This window comes from Onychostruthus taczanowskii, unplaced genomic scaffold (genome assembly GCF_017590055.1).
Source record: "Onychostruthus taczanowskii isolate IOZ18803 unplaced genomic scaffold, ASM1759005v1 scaffold51, whole genome shotgun sequence".
NCBI classification, from domain to species: Eukaryota; Metazoa; Chordata; class Aves; order Passeriformes; family Passeridae; genus Onychostruthus; species Onychostruthus taczanowskii.
The window spans coordinates 2,730,786-2,744,391 of record NW_024502680.1 but is presented as its reverse complement, the minus strand read 5'-3'; positions in this window follow the sequence as shown (position 1 = coordinate 2,744,391).

Below are 13,606 nucleotides of genomic sequence, written 5' to 3'. Positions count from 1 at the left end.
ATGTCTGGAAGTCTAAACTTTGCTAAGACTGGATTTGAATCAGAGCAGAAATGTTCTCTCTTACTTCCTTACTGTGTCAGATCTGGAAGTGTTTGCAGGTAATTGTAAAATACAAGCAAAATGAACATTTTGAAGATTTCCATTTGAAGTACATGAAGCTATTTCCCCATGTTAATGTGTCAGACCAGCATTAGAATGTAGTGAAAAATACTACAGAATGCCTGTTTCTGCAGTAGGTTGTAAATCTAGGAGGATAATAGTTTTCCATATCAAAATTTCTTTGCATAGGCAAAAGCTTTGGAGACAATTACTTGACATTTCCTATGTACCTTGCAGAAAGCATTCAGCAGAAAACAGCGATGGGAACAATTAAGCTCCAGGCATAGAGCCAATATGCAACTGAGGTTTAACAGTGTGTGGATCAATTGCTGAAAACCTCAGCTGTATAGAAAAGGCTTCTGAGCACGCACTGAAAGCTCTTTACATGACTTGACCCATGATCTAACAACGACCAGAAATGGAAAGTTCTGCTGTTGTTTGTGTCACAGTAAGGACAGAGTTTGGGCATGTCTGTGTGTGCACAGACAGAGGCAGCCCTTCCTCCAGTCACTTATTTAACAGAGCTGTACAGAAAGGGTTAATGGAACCCATCTCTGAGACCAGCTCACCAGATAAGGTGCTGTTTGTTTGCTTTGAGCAGGTTAATAAGTTGGCTCCGAAGCAGAAAGCTGTGTTCCAAAACCATGCAAGCAAGAAAAGCAGATAGAGTGATTTCAGGGATTGTGGTTTCACTGTGGTTTTATTGTCAGCTGTGCCTGTGTTTCAAGGTGTCTGGTTTCCAACCACCATAACATTCAGCCAACACCCATGTCTTCAAAGAAATTATTTCAGCCAAAGACATAAGAATGAAGAGCATATTTCAAACATTCTTTGCTCAAGTGTCACTAGACTCTAAAAAAGTTACAAACCTCCAGAAAAATGTAAGATCTGTGGAACTTGAATTTTTTCTGCTGCGTTTTATGTGGTCCCCCACACACCGAGGTTTGGTCTCAGCCAGACCCTACTGTAAGCCTGGCAGTGAGTGTGCTTTTGGTTTCAAATTCAATGAATCCATGAAAATCACTAATCTGGAAACATTTCATTTCTGAGTCCCTTCATGGTGCCCTTTTCTTTGCCAGCCACTGAGCCCCTGTAATGTGGTAATTCCACTGCTGACAGAGCCTAAATGAAGCCAGCTAAGTTATAATGTGTAATAGGATTTCCTGGAAGCTTCCTCAGGCTGTCCCTATTCGTGTAGGTGGAAGTGCAGACTTGCCAATTTATTAGGTGCCTAAAGAAGCAGTTAGGAATTAATGTTATAAATAATCCAAGGAGGTGCATCATCCTGCTTCTTACCTTTCTGAGACACTTTTCAAACACTTACACGGTACTAATTGATCCCATCAAACTTCAGACACTTCATTTAGGCACTGGGACACAGTACTATTTTTAGATTCCCTCTAGAAGACAGAAAGGCCTTTCCAGAGATTGCTTCCACCCATCTCAGCTTCAGTTCTTTAGGAGTGTCTTCTTCTCAACTTCACTTTTTAGGGGTGACATTGAATAAACAGAAAACCTGAAGAGATCCTTCTCCTAATGTAGGTATGTGAGGAGTTTATCAGTGAGTAGAAACATCCTGGACCTAGGGTTTGTCAGGGTATCTTGGAATGTTTGGAAAATATAGCTCAAGATGATTGCTGAGCATGGGGTTCATGCAGTCACTGACTCAAAGACAGCTTTGGCTTCAGCCTGAACTGTGCCTCCATCCCTCGCCACTGTGTCTTTTCTCCAAAGCTTGGGTAAGGATCTGCCTGCTCTTTCCTTGGGGGAGAGGGAAGGGTTGAGAACTGTGTATAATACTCATTAGTATTGCAGTGCTTTGCAGTAGCACAGAGCTCTGCCCAATAACCTAAATAATGCTTATCCCAGGAAAAGCATAGGTACACTAAAAATGCTGGAAGGCTTTAATACTTGTATTAAATGCTTATAATTTAAATGTTCATAATTATCTTTGAGTCTCACGTGCTTTCCATTTGCTGAGTTGAATTCCCTAGCACCTGTGCACTGTAATCATCATTCCTGGAGACTTGCACGTGAGGGCTGGCTGCTCCATTGCCCAGCTGAGTGCCAAGTGCTTTGTATCTCCCTTCTGTTTGTATCAGTCTAACTCTGCAAGGCATTAATGCTCTCACCTCTGTAGCACTAATGCTTTCACCCCCAGCCCTTGTGCTCTGAATTCAAGAGGCAATGATGACAGAAGGAGCTGCTTAGAGGAGCCACAGCAAAGCCCTTTCCTAATGAGAAAATATAAACCATTCCCAACACTTTACTTAGGAACGTGTCAGTTTTCTTTTATATTTCATTCATGAAGCTTGTGGGGGAATAAAACACATCATCTCCATAACTAATGCAACTGTAACAGAAATACAGCACAGACATCCCCATTAATTGCAAGTGGATTTTTTATGTTTGCCTTGCACTTGCTCTCATCAGAAACCTTCATTGACCTCCTGGGAGCTCTTTGGTTTCACACAAAATGGAGGCAAAAATGATGCCAAGTTGTAATAGGACTCCCATTTGTTCTTGGATCAAAAGACTGCCAGATAGGGAAGAAGGGAGTATCTGGTTCCTGGTGTCACTCTTTATACCACCAAGCTGAAGGAAACAACATCACTGCTGGAATCATCTCTGCCAGCCTCAGCTGACAGGACTGGCACGGAGCGAGGTACAGGCTGCAGGGATGGAGACAGTAGCCTAATTATTCTCATGTCCATGATACACTGAGTGCACTCAGTTCACCAGGGGATAAACAGAGCTTTCAAGGGGATGGGGACAGCTGAGGAGAATTCTCTTTTGATTTACATCCTCCAGCACTCGTCACATGCAGTGCTATGAAAACAGCATGGATATGGAAACTGCTTGCTGCAGCTGAGAAGGCATTCCTAGTTCCTTTAAAAACTCAGTTTCCCAGGAGAACAGATCCAGCCTAACAGAGTCCATCATGACTTGCTTGTGCAGAGAAAGGCTCTCTCGTGGCTGAGACTGAGACGTGGCTGTTATGAGCCAGCAAGGCTTCAAAATGCCTGACTGCCTGTATAAATAGAAAACTTGTGGAAATACAACCCCCAGAGGATATGCAGCATACCAATATGTGCTTATCAGTAGCTTGTCCGTATTTGCTTTGGACTTCTTTCAAAGTTATTTAAATGTATAGGGGGATAATTGACTATATAGCCTTATATTTTGGTTCACTTTAAAACCTGTAACTTCTTCAGGCTCTGGTTCATTAAAATCCTGCAAGGTGCCTGTGGCATCAGGGTATTTGCATTCTCTCTTCTCCCTGCACCCCTCGATGGCTGCATCAGTTTGTGTCCTGCCTGGAGCTGGCTCCCAGGGCTGCACATGTGGGCACAGGAGTGCAGCTGCTGCCTGCAGAACAGGGGCTGGATTGAAGCACCAACCAAGGGGCTGCAGCCACTGTGTCTGTCATGAGGATCTCACTTTTCAAAGGTTTGTTTTGTTCTTAATCCGCTGCAGAAAGCTTCTGCACTGGCAGAGAGAAAAACCTGTGAGGGTGAGGTCAGCCAGATGAACTGCGAGGAAAGTGCAGGGGAAATTCCATGGAACTGATCAGACTTGTACCACGGGGTCACAAACCCAGAGCTTGTTTAGAAAGGGTGTATCTGGTATTTTCTGGATAGTTGCAGAAATGCAGGGAGTTCATGATACTCAGTGTTATGAATTTGTTCTGTTTTTTTTTTCCTTTTCAAACAAAATTGAAGTTTCTCAGAGATGTTTCAGAGCTTTGTCCTATGTCCCCTCTCAGGTATGGGTTACATGAGGGAAGAAGGATGTTAGAAAGAATACCACACATAATCCAGTTTAGAAGAGCTTTATATAGCCATTAAGAAACATCAAGTAATGCAGATTCCACTCTAAGCATTGTCCCTGTGCCCAAGTGCAAGGCTCTGAAGGGCAAGGTAATGCAGAGCTGTGAACAGCTCATTGTATCCATTTTCACTGGATTTACTGCCCTCAATTTCTTAGTAAACTGTTTACAGAAGTTTAATGATATTTGTAAGCCACATTCCATCAATATGTGGTGCTACAGAATTGTCTTTATTTGATTACTTTTCTGTATATTAAAGAAATTTAAGTCTTACTGTGGTATGATGTAGTTAATATTTGTAATATTTTTTTGTGACTAGATACCTTCCTAGGCTGACAGTAGGAAAAGCAAGTGAAATAGGTTCATCTAAAGTTCAGCATCCAAACTTTTAATTTTAGAAAGCTGACTTTGTAGAAAGAGAGCAGCTGTTAAATCCTGTAAACTACTTATGCTGAAAAGTAAAATTTTATTAGAGACAGGCAGGGTTGAACACATACCATTAGCTCACCAGCAAAGCAATTCTGATACAGCCACCAAAGAGTCACCTAGTCCAGAATTCAATTTATGGAAGTCAGGTACTACTTTCATGCCAAGACCAATTTAAAAAGTCTGGCTATCCCAGAAAAAAAAAAAAAAACCCACAAGCATCATAAAGTCACAAAGAATTCAAGGTCAAGGCTCCCACAGAAAGCAGCACTTACTAACAGAGTGTTGAACTTGATGGGAGCACCCAGCATTTGCACACAGGTGTGAAGGATTACACCTTCCTGCAGAAGTGTGCTGAAACCAGCTGCATGAGGAAAAAAGGGAAGGGAAGGGAAAGGGAAAGGGAAAGGAAAGGGAAAGGAAAGGAAATCAGTATTACATACCCCAGATGTTTGAAAAGGCATAAAACCCCTGGGTTGATACAGAAGTATTCTTGTTATAATTGCAGACCTTACACTTTTCCAGAGGCTTCATTAGTTATTCACATGAAGCCTCTGGAAAAGCAGGAATGTTCTGTTTTTATCTTGAAATGTGACATATTTTACTTGGTACAATGAATTGTACTCTAGGCACTACTTAGCTTCATAGCTGTAGGAAGAGTTTCTGCCTGAGATGTTTAACATATCTGTTAGCAAATTCAGAAATTGCAGTGTAAAATCCAGGGCACCATGAAGACTGGAAATAGTCTTAGTTCTGTGTGGTAGTTTAACATCAAGTATCAGAGAATGACGTTGAAAACATTGCTTATATCAAGACAAGCAACACAGTATTTTTATGTAATTAATGTCTTATGGATCAGTCTCAGTGAAATGTCCCTCTTTGCTTATTCACTAAACAATGCAAAACAGCACACAGTAAACAATTACATCAACAGAGAACTGCATTTTCTTGTGGTAGAGGGCTATAAACATGAGCTATTTCATTAAGGGGAGCCTAACTTCATCATAAAAAATGTTTTTTGGACCTGAATAAATAATGAAATATATCCCTACTGAATGCAGTTTCAGTATCTAGTACTTCCCTGGATATTGCTCAACAGCAAGAAAAAAGCAATGCAGAATATGGTGTGGGAAATATGCTCACCTGATAAACGCTGCATTTAGATTGGGTAACTTGAGATTGGTAATTAAAAATGAGAGGAAGGTGGATAATTTGGTGGCTCAGGCTTTGCACTAAGAAGGGAATTGTGATGAATAAGGGGGTAATTCATGTTTGAAATATGAGATTATTAATGTAATATAAGATAAAGCTTTAAGATCATGCCAGCCGAGGGTGATTGCCGCACCGGACAGCTGGCAGCCGAGGAGGAGGTGCACCATTAGCATACAAAGAAAACCTAGCTGGAACAGGAGATGGGCACTCCCGATGGCACGAACGAGGAAACGCCCGGCGATGATGGCCCGTGCTGATGTCCGCCCCAGACAGACGGGACCATCAAGGACATACATCTGAATGGAGGATTCCGGGAACTGGGGACGGATACACATCGATTCCCGGCTTTGTCCAGCACGGGACAGAGAACCGACACTGGGTGAATATTAAGGACTCCAGGAGGGGACAAAGGGAAAGAAAATGAGTATAAAACCCGAGCTCTGCCAGGCCTGGGTGGTGAACAGGGCGATCCGGTGCGATAGAAGCCAGACCATCGTTCACCGCCCCGATCCCGGGGTCGGCGCTGCTTTTTGATTGTTGGCGGTCAGGACTATATATTGGTCGCGAATAAATTTTATTTTTATTTTTGATCTACTTGGCTGGATCAATTTTTACCTATAACAGGAAATATATTCAATATTGTCCAAGGCAGACACAGCTAAGTTCAGTTTCCCTGTGCTTGCTCCCATCTCTGCCCTAGGGCCGATGTCCAACCTGATCCCTGCTGCTGGGAATGGTGTTACAGGAACAGAGGATTGTCCCCCCATGCCACCAGGCCTGGCAGCACTGGGAACCGAAGAGAGTTTTAGGTATGAGATTGACAGGGATGGAGCACAAGGAAGAGCTGTTCAGTCATTTTAGTGACAATCATGTTCTCCTAATTCTACTAAGATTCTGGCAGGATTTTGGGGAAAAAACCAGTTTTCTGCAGGGCCTTATTACTGTCATGCAAGTGTCAGCACTTAAGTGGATGGCCTGAACTTTCCAAGTGGAGTGTATTGATCAGCAAATGGAAATCACTGCACAGAGGAGGTGCAAAGAACACTGAATGTTCACTTCTCTTTAAAATGTCATGGAAATGTCTGGCAGATAATTGTCATTTGCTTTTCTCCAATAACTACTCAAGACTTCCATCTCTCCCATTATAAGCACTTGGACTAGAAACTCACAAGCTGAGTTTATTTATCTTAGTGGATGTTTCTATGTTAAAGTGCTTCAAATGTGTATTGGAGCGAGACAGGTACCCATCAGAGCAGAAGTGTACAATCATTACCATCTGAAAATGTCTCATTGTTGTTAATTCTAATAATTTGGAAGAACTCTAAAAACACAGTGAAAAAGCCAAAGGAGTTCAGTTGTCAAGAGAAGAAAAATGCAAGTTCAGCAGCTCTGCAAATGTTGTTTCCATGTAGCAAGAACAACACTTACAATTAAATAGGCAAGAATTGCAGCTGATGTAAATTACATTACAGTCCATATAAAATGAACTACTGGCCTGTAAGCCGGTGTAGATAACAAAAGGAACAAATTTAGTGTATAGACAAGAAAAAGTAATACCAGAGAAACTGAAAGACTCATCCTGAAGTTGCAGTGTCCATGCACTTAGCTCTTGGTCTGCTGCCCTTCTTGGAATCCCATTTTTAATGGCACTTCCCACCTCTGGTAACAGACCTGGCACTCACTGATTTCCACGTGTGGCACACTGAACATCCCAGCCCCCCTGGTGTGCAGATACCTGGCCACACTCACATCCACACAGCTCTGCCAGGTGAGCAGGAGTGGCTGTCTGCAAACACCTCCCTGGCTCTGAGCATCTGCCTCAGAAGGGCTTTTTCAGCACCGGGAGGATTCCCAAGAGACAGACAGATGGTACCACCTGTGCAGCCTTCTGACTTCCAGCCTTAGTGCTTGCTGCCATCTCACTGGGTACAAATTTTATTTAGGAATAAACTGTTCAGTTATTGTTATATATATTCTTTTATTAACCAGCAGTTGATTCACATTTAGAATAGTCCTAAAAAAGTCCAGGGCCAGTTGTCATCCTCCTGCCTCTTTCTCAGGAAGCCCATTTTGATGGAAATGAGTCACATCCTTAGAGCATGCTTCACTCATTATCTTGTCAAAGCAGAGACACAGATAATGAAAAAATGTACTTAGGGAGAATTACCAGGCCATGGGCTTAGATGGGCCCAAAACCACTTGAAGTAGTCTTAGAAAAGAAAATGTTGAACAGTGAGTGTTTCAGTAAATAGAGTAGGAAAAAGAATAAATCATACTATGCTGTGATTCTAATAACAGATGTGTCTCTTATCTGAGCCTTAGCTTCAGTTGGCTGCAGGTTTAAAACTTTGCATAGTAGCTAAAAATACAGAAAAACATGCTGTACATTCTTCAAGAGGGGCGATTAGCCTCCTGCTAGAGGAATGTCAGCTATTGTTCTCCTCCCAATCAGGGCAGCTCCAAGATGAAGCTAAAGTCACTTTTTATTTTCCATCTCAAGTTTCCATGGTAACAGTATGTAATCATCATATTTGTAAATAGCAACTACCCATTTAACTTCACAGCCGCTCTGAACATTTCTTACTACAATTTTAACGTTCTTGAAATGCCCAACTCTTATCTTCTTACAGTCTTTATGTCAGCATAGTTAATTATTTAGGGATATTTCTGTTTAAGAAATCTTCAGTGATGCAGTAGCACTGTAGTACATCTGTATGTAATACAGATGTGTGGGGGTCTGTACATGCACAGACACAAAATGAACATTCTCTGGCAATGGCACATCCCATTATAAATCTTTATTTTTTAACTTCTTACAACCAAGTTGCCAAGTCCAGGCCACTCAGGTTGAATGCCATTCGGCCCAATTCACATTCCGGAGATTTCTTTTGGAGTTTCAACTAACTTTTTCAGTTGTGGCCAAAAATGTGGCTGTGGAAGAAAAGAAAGGTTTGACTTCATGGACAGGATCCTTACAGCTTTTTCAGCAAGTCTGGGAACAGGGCATAGATGATACCTTGCTGTCACACACACAGCTTGTTCTTGTCCTACAAAGAATTATCCCAAATTGGGCCAACTTTTAATCTTCTGAGAACTTTTATCTCTCATATACACAATCTAGATTTCCTACAATTCATAGCTGGAATTTGCTGGAGTTTCTATCTGGTCCATGAGAACTCCTATGTGCTGCTCCAGCATGGAATGACTCTTGATGCCTTCCTGCCTCTGCTTGGCTCCAGGGCAGACTGGGGACAAGCAGTGGGGACAGAACAGAGAGCAAGAGAGCAGCAGAAGGACTCTGCTGTGAGACCTGCACATCTGGTTAACATTAAACAGGTATTTAAAGGCTTTCCAGAGTAAGGACACAGAGCATTTTTAACAAAGCCATTTCCCTGAATATCTCAAATCTCATCCCTTGCAAACTTAAGCCTCTTTCCCATTTCTACCCCATCCTGTGGCATTCACATTCTCTGAAATAATCCCTTCACCCAGGATTTTTCTCCTGGGAAGCTGAGAAGCCTCAGAGAAAAGGAAAACAATTCTCGCCTCATTTGCTTCTCCTGTGCTGTGCTCATGTGGAATGTGTTTGGAGATTGTTTACCCACAGGTGATTGTTCCATTGGATTCTGCTGTGAGTTGTTTTCACTCTTTGGCCAATCAGGGCCAGGCTGTGTCAGGGCTCTGGAGAGAGCCACGAGTTTGCATTATTATCTTTTTAGCCTTCTGTAAGTATCCTGTCTGTATTCTTTAGTTAGTTAGTTAGTTTAGTATTCTTTAATATAATATAGTATCATAAAATAATAAATTAGCCTTCTGAGAACATGGAGTCAGATCCCCCTGCCATGAGGATCCCTGAAACACAATGCCATCCGCCTTACATCTCCACAACCCCTCTTCCTGTGGAATTAAACACCAAGAATACAGCTTTTGGGTTTGATCTGAGTCAGTGGTCTGTACTGGAATCTTGTCAGTTGTTTTCTATTAGGAGAAATGGAGAATGAAGTGGGGAATTACTTTGATGTAGCCCTTTTCTTTTCCAAAGAAAACACAAAGGTCCATTTCCTTGGGCACAGGAGGAATTAAACAAAGAGTTGCTTTACTCAGCATCTAGTCCCTCCCAGTTTGCACTTGGCCAGAGAAGTTCATTCTAAAGCTATTCCACAGAGAAACGTGTCTTTCCTACATTTACCCTGCCTAAAAGGTCACTGGTTATACCCATGAATTCTGGAACACAGCCCTCACTCAAAACAGGACATAATTTTAAAGAAAAAATAGCAACAGAAAAGTCCTTGCAAGTTTGTTTAACCAAAGTTAAATGGTTCCATTGCGCAAAAATGAATTATTGAGAAATGCCAGTTATTTGAAACATGCTTAAAACTTAGAAATACTAGAAAAATAGTAATATTTTCTTTTTTCCCTTCCACATTCTAGGAAATAGTCCTAACTTTTGCAGATAGACACCTGAAGTGAAGCACATTAATTTTGGGTGATTCCTGCAGGAGTCCTGTTACCTGCTTCCCAGGGGGCTGGAACGCAGACAATAGAAGCTGGATCTGACTGCAGCAGATTCTGTAATGCTCCTGACTTCCTCCTGCTTTAAGTCATTTTTTGTTAAGGTGTCTGGAGAAAAGAAAGTACAGAAAAGAGGCTTGGTTACTTTAATAATAAGTAAGATCAAATATACTCATTCACTTTAGTAGTAAACAAATGAAAAAGGAAGCATAAATTGTAGATTTTTTTTTGTTTAATATATGAAAATTTTAACAGTATTTTTCTTCGCAGCACTGAATTAACCTTGCTTCTCTTGTCTTTTGCAAAGTGCTGGCATCAAATAAACAGCAATAAGTCAGTGTCAGGGAATACAAATTAGCTTCCTTTTCTAAGTGCTATGGTTCTTACTCCTGATTCTGGCAAATGCAAGGGAAAATTGAATGTAGCATTCCATAACACTCTGGGAATTGTCAAGTATTCTGCTGATACTACTGAATGATGTTAAACATTTATCTGTTGCACTTTACTTATATTAAATTTGGGGGTGGAGCTAACTAGTTGTTAGTTACAACAGTTCTATATTGGATTTTTATGGTTAAATTCCACCAAAAGAATTTGCCAGTTTTGTTTGTAGAGGCTGGTGGTGGCTCAGAGCTCTATAAAATCTGAGCAGGTGTTCTCTCTGCCAGAACTGCTGATGGCCTGCAGGTCTGGGAAGGGTCTGTGCTTTTGAAACTAAAGGAGATCATTACAGTGCTGTCAACAATACTCAGCAAACATGTAGCTGAATAGCTGCATCATCAAAATAAATCACAACAGCAACAAGCATTGTGAAGCCTCACTAAATGCCACAAGGCACTGGTCCTCACTGTAAGCTCTCACCATAGAAACATAGGAAATATCTCTTATTATTTCCTCAGCCTTTAAGCAGCTATATAGTTTCTCTGCAAAAGCTGTTCACACATTTATCAGTAGGACACAATGGCTTAAAATCTGTCCCCACTTAGGACAAAATAAATCTAACCAGGAAATCAAGGATTTTACCTCATAGATTCATTTATCCGTGTAGTAACAGAGGAGAGTTGAGTTATTTATGACACAGTGATATTTACATACATTCCAAAATCTGTTTAATTTTCTGTCTTTAATTTTGTAATTCCTGGTTTTCAGATGTTAGGGATCATTATCAAGTTCTTACCACGTTATCTGTCCCACAATTTCAATCCTCAGTACGATGGAACTAGTATTTTGTCTGGTGAATTAACTCCATGTATGAGTTACTTTTATCATGTTGTGTTTGGGAATGAAGAGCCAGGCTGAGTGCCTGTTAGCAGCCCCTGTGTGTCTCTGTGCGTGAAGGAGGTATGCTGAGTGAAAATGCCTCTGATGCCCATAAAACAGAATCAAAAGAAATGGTTCTGGTGAGTAATAAATCACGTCTGATGTGCGTTAGAATTGTGCCACAGCTGGTGTCCACATGCTGTTTTCAGAGGCTTTTGTGTACCTGACAAAGATACCTGTGAGGGACTTTACATTAGAGGAGAGCACGTGTCCCACACAGAAATTAAACTTGTATGAAAAGGGAATGTGTCCACTCCTGAGAAAGGGCAAGTCTGAGGGATAATAACACCCTGAGGTATTTTCATATGGCTGATGGGTCAGGGAGGTTCTCAAAAATCAGAATGAGTTTGCACATTTCCTTTTCTGTATGCCACCCTCTGAAATGGGTTTGCACCCAAAGTGTTTGATCAAAACATGTATTTTTGAAGATTTTTAATGAAGGAGAATGATAAGGCCTAAAGAGATGGAATTTTGAGCTTGTGGAAAAAAATAAGAGGGAAAAGCATGAGAATTCCTGGATGGTGAAGAAAGGGGTAGGAATGGAAGAAGCTAAAAATGAGAAATGCTTGTGAATACTTTTATAGCATTCACCAGTCTTGTTGAGGACAATCTAAACTGCCTAAATCTACTTTTCAATTACCTTTTTGCCAGTTCTTAGGAATACTTTTTAAATACAGGGCCACTTGAGAGTGCTGAACAACAAGCAATAAAAATGTATCCTGAATTAACACGACCCTCCACACATCTCCATTCCATGTTCTTAACTGCTTCCTTTATAGTTTGTATCATGGGTTTAAAATACACAGTACCATTCAAAATTGTTATAGGTACATATTATAGTACTGGCTTTTTGCAAACATTAAAATAGATTCTATATGTATAATGTTAAAATTACTTTATTATAAAAATATAGGTTTTGTTTCTATTGTTAATTAAACGTAATACAATAGCTGGTGTAAGTTTACTTATATTAAAATACCTACTTAAATGAAATAACATCCAATAAACATATAAAGAAAACACCTACTACAGATATTCTATCAACACTCACTGTCTAAAAACAGTGTAGACCAAGAACAAAAAACTAAAAGTGATAAAAATAAACTAAAACCACAAAGAATACTCAAAAAAAAAAAAACCCAAAAAAACCCCCAAAAAACAAACAAACAAACAAAAAAAAAGAGCCATACTAAACAGTTCTTAGAATATGTAAACTAATTTAGGGAAAAAGTTTACATAATTATTTATAAATATATAGCAAAGTGATGTAATAAAAATAATATATAAAAAGTATTTCCAAAATAACAAGTGTACTCAACTAAATACCCAGCACCCAGCCGTTTTTAACCCTTTACTTTATTTCTGTCTCCCACTGTCCTTTATTAAACTTTTCAAATTTTCACAAGGAAGTAAAGCTGTTCTTCAAAAAAAAAAAAAAAAAAAAAAAAAAACCAAAAAAAAAAAAAAACCAAAAAACACTACACAAAGTTCAAAGAAGACAGTAAGTAAGTAACTGTTTGTTTCATACAAGATTGTTAGCTGGGTAAAAATGTCAGGGGGTTGCAGGAGGTTTCATCGGCACTGGGTGGGGGACCCAAGGCAGGGGTCTGCCCCTTCAGGCAGCCCCAGGGGACTGGACATGCACAGGTTTCCCGAGCAGTCCCAGCAATTCCAAGGGAGCCAGACTCTTAGCAGTGCAGAACAGAGGGATGCTGGGTGCTTCAAATACTCTGGAAACCCCCCCAAACACAGGGAATCATTCTGGAGCAAGTATCACCTCAGTGTGGACGGCACAATTCCCTGCAGTGCCTGTGTTTTCACATGCCCGTTACTGCAAACTGAGTCCCCCCCACAGACAGACAGACGGACGGACAGACTGCAGGGTGCACCTTACTGCAAACTGAGTCCCCTCGACAGACAGACAGACGGACGGACAGAAGACTACAGGGTGCACCCTACTGCAAACTGAGTCCCCCCGACAGACAGACGGACAGACAGACTGCAGGGTGCACCCTACTGCAAACTGAGTCCCCCCACAGACAGACGGACAGAAGACTACCAGGTGCACCTTACTGCAAACTGAGTCCCCCCGACAGACAGACGGACAGACTGCAGGGTGCACCCTACTGCAAACTGAGTCCCCCCGCAGACAGACAGACGGACAGACAGACTGCAGGGCGCACCCCACGCCTCTGCAGCAGCTCTTGG